The sequence below is a fragment of the Corvus kubaryi genome, unplaced genomic scaffold (genome assembly GCF_017639235.1).
Source record: "Corvus kubaryi isolate FWS band 111438036 unplaced genomic scaffold, C.kubaryi_AGA036_p1.0 split3-131, whole genome shotgun sequence".
Classification (NCBI taxonomy): domain Eukaryota; kingdom Metazoa; phylum Chordata; class Aves; order Passeriformes; family Corvidae; genus Corvus; species Corvus kubaryi.
The window spans coordinates 7,100,860-7,107,531 of NW_024582083.1; positions in this window are offsets into that span (position 1 = coordinate 7,100,860).

The following is a 6,672-nucleotide window of genomic DNA, read 5'->3' on the forward strand; positions in this document are numbered from 1 at the left end:
GATTGTTTACTCTGTGTGTGCCTTTTGCTAAGCAATATTATTTTTTAAAATCTATGTTCCTGCTATCAAGTGGTCACTATCACTGCCAGACCTTGAATAAAAAAAACCTGGTTGGTTGATGACATTATAAAGTTTACAATGATGGCTCAAATCTTCAGGGAACTGGATCCCTCTCTGTGACATTAAACGATTTACGATGTGCCAGGAGCAACCATACCAATATCAGAAAGCTATTAATTCTCATAATTTTCATAATTTCACAGGTATCATGTCTCAATCCATTATGTTCAAGTACATTATGCAGCATAGTTCCTTGCTGACTTGCCACGGGTCAGTTATCAACTGTTTGGGTTGGAAAGGATCCTGGAGATCAGGCAGTTCCAGCCCACACGCCATGCGCAGGGACACCTTCCACACCAGATTGCTCCAAGCCTCATCCAGCCTGACCTTGAACGCTTCCAGAGAGGAGGCATCCACAACTGTTCAAAGCAACCTGTTCCAGTGCCACCATCCTCACAGTAAGGAATTTTTTCTTAATATCCAATCTAAACCTAACCCCTTTCAGTTCAAAGCCACTCTGTCTTGTCCCATCACTACATGCCCTCCAGCTCTCTTGCAGACCTCCTCTCAGTGGTAAAGGCCACAATCAGGTCTCCCAGAGCCTTCCCTTCTCCAGGCTGAACAATCTCAACTCTCTCAGCCTTTCCTCATAGAAGAGGTGCTCCAGTCCCCTGATGATCCTGCTCTCCTCTGGACTCACTCCAACAGGTTTATGCCCCTCGTATGCTGCATCCAGAGCTGGATGCAGCATTCCAGGTGGTGTTTCATCAGAGCAGAGGGACAGAATCCCCTCCCTCACTTTGCTGGCCCTGCTCCTTTTGATGCAGCCTAGGACACGTTTGGCTTTCTGGGCTGCAAGTGCACAATGAACAATGCTTCTTCATCTTACCTTGTTCTTACTAATAAGCACTAACCTTCCTACAAACATCAACTTGAACATTCAAATTTTGAAAGAATGCTATGTTTATAGATATATTTAACAGTTATTTTAAAAGACAGCAATTCTGCAGTCAGTGCTTTGGGGATATATTTGCCATCCAGTTACATAGACAGAAAATTTATGTTGTCGTCATGATCATAGCTCCAATCTGAAACATTGCTTTGTCTCACTGAAGGGGGAAGGCAGATCTCCTGATAAATGTACTGGAGGAGAATGTGCTTTGCTCTTTGCCATACTCCTGTATGCCTCCATGACCTTGCAGTAGATATTCACAATTCCTATAAAGTTTTGGTGACTGAAAAAATTATCATCCCCTTCTTTCCTGCTCCTCTCAGTACTTACAACCTTAATTAAGAAGTAAAATAGAACAGTTTTAAGAAGCAGCTATGTTGGATGCCCATTATTCCACAGCAACAACTCGGAGCCTGAAAAAGACACTTGAAAGAACATCTTCTGTTTTTACCAAGAGGGAGGTAAACCCTGGAACAAAGCCACATCTAACACCTGTATGTGGCAAATGCATCTGTTACTGAAGCTAAACCCTACAGGGGTAATGAACAAGAGGCCACAGGCAAAAAATTTGTCTCTCTGGATGCGGACATATGGCCTCATGCAGCAGTTTGTGCAGAATCCTCCAGCCAGGTCTGAGCCGGACTCACAGGCACTGTGTATTTGCATGACCACAGTGCTGCATCTAGCCTAATTAGCATCATGTCCAACCTAATTAGCACCACCTACCACAGGGTTAAGTACTTTGGGTGCAACAGCACTCATACACACACGTCTACAGCTGCTGCCTCCTATTTCACAAGTAACTCGATGAATATATGCTAAGTCCTGTGCTTTTTTGCATGGTGTAGAGGTGCCCTCTGTCATGTTTGTGTTTTTAAACAGCAACCACAGATAATTTTATTTTATTGCTACCAAGGCAATGTGCAGCTTTGCTCATTGCTGTTTTTCTATACAGTTTCTATTTAACTGAATAGGAAAAAGAATGCTTAGCACACCAAGATACTAGGATGAAATATGTTTAGGATACGCTTCTACATGTGTCTAAAAAGAACACAGTGAAAACAGCTAGGTGAAAAAAAATTCCAAAATCTCTATGCTCAGCTGCCCCTGTAAGTGCTGACTCTGCTATCATGTCTCTGGGGCACTAATTTACAATTCTGTAAGATGTTACTGTAAACTGCTTAGTAGCAATGCTATGTCCATTTGCACAAGTATGAATGATGATCCAAGGTGTGAAAGCAAGAGAAAATAATCCTCTGATATTTATATATGACCTTAGGGAAGTACATCTCCTCCAGGGCATAGCTATAGGAATTTTTGCTTTAAAAAAAAAAAATTCTGTGGCAGTTTAATCCCTTTTAGCTTCTCAAATAAACTGATAGACTATGCCTATTTCAAGTTAACACATGAACACATTAAGTGTAGTAATGAACTCCAAAATTCCTACAAGCAACTAAACTGGGCATTATCTGCTGGCAGTTTACAGTATGTGTCATGGTAAGAGAAAATCTTGAGAGATTTGAAAGATGCAGCAATTGCTCCAGAGAGTGTATTCCATATGTTGGGGGTGACCAAAAGGACATCATTAACACAGCTATGAGAAAAGCAGATGGAGTAGATAAGGAGACTGAGAGAGAAGAGGACAGGCAATGACAGGAAAAGACAAAGTTGTGAAGTGCTGTGGTGCAGTTGAGGCTGAAGTTGAGATGACAGAGCACCCAGCTGCTGCTGGGTGGGTGGGCCCCATGGGCTCTCGAGACAATAGCCAGGCAAGCCCTCAGAAGAAGGGAGTGCTTCTGTGCTGGGTTAGCTCCCACAGCTGGCTCACTTGGGTGAGACAAGCACCTGTGTTGGCACAAGGGAAGGGACAGGAACCAACCCATGCTGAGGAAGGAGGTGCAGCACCACCCTGTCAGCAGCAGGCAGCTATTAGCTTAGCTTAGCTCTATCGTCAGAATCAGGTCCCAGCCTAGCAGCTGGCAGTAGCCCTACGTAAACCAGCACAAGCCATGGCTGCTCTGCAACCCCGCGTCTCTCACCGCTTCTCCCTGCTGCAGACCCAACTGCCTCATAGCCTCAACTGGAGAAATAAGCTGGTTGTAAAAGGCACCTCTCCTCCCTCCCCTGTGATATTTTTCAGCCAAATAATATTCCTAATCTGGTTTACCACACAGATGAACAAAACAACTGTGCCAGCAAACCAGCAGGCATATTAAAGAGACAGGCACCGGTGGCTGGGAGCAAAAACTGTCTTAGGCCATCACAGCTGCCAAAAAAATTGTCAAACTGCACTCTGAGATGGCTACAGGACTTGCAGAGACAGGGAAATCTATGGAGATACACTAAAGAGGTAAGTACAAAAAGGAGCCACAGAAATAGTCCAGCCAAAGAAGTGCAAAAATAGTGTTTCAAGGGACCTTTCTGACAGGTCAGGTCAGGCCTGAGAAAAAAAAGCTGTCATAAGCAAGATGAGAGATAACAAAACCCTAAAAAAGCATATCTGTGATGTGAACAGAGATAAGAAGATGCTTTAGAGAAGAAAAGGAAATAAAATTCATATACATCAAGATAAACAGGTCAAAAAAAAGAGTGAAGTCAAAGATGACTCCTATGACTCTACAGGTCTCATTGACAGAGTGTAATTGTGTGCCTTCCAGACAGGATTGCAAACTCCTTATCCAGGAAGAAACAGGGGTCCTTGTGTAGGGACTGCAGATGGAGTTTCAATTCAGAAGGTTCTCTGAAACACTATATGGCATTTCCTCAACAGGTGGAAGCTTTTAATCCTGAATGCCTTCCTATGTAGTTTTTTCAAATTAGCTTAAAAACTAAATTCTTGCACTTGCTCGTAAGGGTAGAAGTGGACAGTATCAACAGCATTGCCATGGAGGTCAGGGGTCAAAATTTTTCAGATGCTTTGTAAACCTTCATATAAGAATCCATAACAGGCCAAAGCTGTTTCTCTTAGCCTTTACCTTTGTTAGGGAAGAAGGGGTATTCATATTCAGAAGCCTTGACTCTGCCTCCACTGTAATTTTTCTACTGTCAAATCATAGAACTACAGCTAGGAGTGTTTAAGAGCTGATTTTGATGACAAATTATTACATCAGGAGGGAAAATGAGTCCACATTTGTCTGTTTCAGTAATGGAATGAAAAAGTAAGCCACTCTCAATTTCTGGAATTATACCCAGCTTCTGGAGATATTTCCATGCAATCTTGTCTCCTTCAGTGCCATCCAGTGGAATTAATGTGAAATATCACTCTTATGCACAGGGAGGATATACAAAAATACAACAGCACACAAAACAGCTCTATATTTTCAGGAGGTGCTGTTCATATCAGGTAAATTGCAGGTTGTCAGGGATATTGGTATAACAGTAATGAAAAATAAAACCATGATTTCCAATAGCTATAATTCAAATTAGATCTGACATTGTTGCCTGTATTCTCAGGAAAGCTCCTTATATAATTTCTAAAATAGTTATTTGTGTCTGCAAAATATGTAGGACATACAAAAGTCATACTGGTACAGCATGGTATAATGATTTAATAACATCCCTTTGTGTAATGCACCTATTCACATCTCAAGCCAGCAAAATATTATTTGTAATTTCGCTTCTCCTCCAAGGTACAAATAGCTTTACTGAAGGAGCAGGGATATCTGGATTTACAGGCGCTCACGTTATCAATAACACAGTGTTTTTAACACATATTCACACTCATCTATATTGTATTACATATGTGTCTGTATGCAGACATGCATACATGCTGTATACATATATATGCACACACACAAATAAAATGTAGGTCTGTTGTAGCCTCATGATAGATTTCCTTTTATTTAAAACCTCCTTGCCCTTCCAGTACTTTCCTGAATCCTCTTGAATTACAATGAACTCATGCCAATATTTGCATTAAGATTCCTAAGGCCATTTTCTTGCTTTTTCCAAATCCAGGTTACAGCTGTCTGCCAAAGGCCCAAGGCTTCCTACTTTAAAACTCTTTAAAGGCGGCTTTCAAGATGGATTTTTGCAACCAAATGGGGTTCTACCTCTTTTGTTCCTTTATAGCACACAGAAAAGACAAGAAAATATCTTTTACTAAATTAAAAAGTCAGAATATTTTCTTGGTTTTACTTACCCTAGCATATAACTATTGGAAATGGAAAAAAAAAGTCATTGAAATACTAATGTCTCTGTGCTTGTGAGTTTTAACTTTCCCTTCTCTAAGTCTCTGTTCAAATCCCAGTGGCTCCTCTGTCAATGCTCCCCTTCCCATCATAGCTTGCCCCTTTTCTCAGAGTCAAGATTTAATTCTGTTTGATTTTGTCTGCTCTACCAATGTGCTCTCATTCTTCTGGCTTCCTCACTGGCCTCCACGTCTATTCTCCCATATAGATTCCTTGTCTATATGTACTTGTTCCATTGCCTTGAACTCATTCTCCTTCATTTTTCCTTGAGAATTTAATTTCCTTCCTCACCCAATCCCAGTGTCCTATCCCTATTGCTCTCATATTAAGGTTTCCCACTCCCAATACTTTCAGTCTTGACTCCATACTTACTGTTTCCTTCCCTTCAGCCAGGTCCTTGTTCCCTCACCATTCCAATAAGACACACTCAAACACACATGAAAAAGAGAAAACAGCATATTTTGGGGAGCACAGGGGATGATTTCCATAGCCTCATTCAGTCTACAAACCCACCACAGACCATAGTGGGAACCATAGGTCCCTCTTGGGTGTACAACAGGGGAACACTTGACTGCAATAATAGTAAGGATGATAGGGACACGTGCTAATTCAGGAATGTGGAAAATTAATTTCTTCAAGGCTCATAGATTATCCTATGTGTAGTCAGAAGGCCAGACACCCCAATTCAGTTTTTTCTGACAAATTCCAAATTTGCTCTAGAGCACAAAGGTATTTAAGAACCTCAAATATAAGATCTCCACAATAATTTACCCTAGAAAAAGCCCTTTTTTCTTAGATCATGTTTGGCAGTAGTAAAGTCATCCTAAACTTCCATCCTCGATATGGAAAATTTCGTGCCAAGCAGTGGACTTTTAGCAAGTGGCATGCTACCTAAAGCATAGTTTAGCAAGAAAAATTTAGCAATTGATATGCTACCTTTAGCTGTAGTTAAAGTTTAACAAACTCATTTAAAGAACAACAACTGGCAACCCTATTGTAGGCACTGTTATATATTTAAAGTATAATGTATTACTAAACGCAAAATAGTATTTAAGTTAGTAATAAGAGCACGTATGTGTAAAGGATAACTATGAACAATTTGCTTCCATTTTTACCCTTAGTTTTTATACTCTGTAATTACTCAATACATTTTCCTCAAGTACTAGTTTGAAAACAAACCAGTGGGAGGCACCAAGTCAGAATAACAATTCAATGGAAATTAAAGAAAAGGAAGAAAAAAGTAAAAGAAAACACTATCAAACTGACAGAGTCAAGGTACAACCTGACACCCTGTTAGGCAGGGTGGTGGTAGCAGTCTGGTAGAATGGTGGCTGCAGTCCTCTGAAGCAGTGATCCTGTAGTAAAAGAGTCTGCTCTTCCTCAGAAAGTCCAATAGTGGCTGTGTAGCTCCCATCCTCTGGAAATCCAGTGGGAAGGGTTGCTTCTGGTGGTCAGAGTCCCAGATTATAT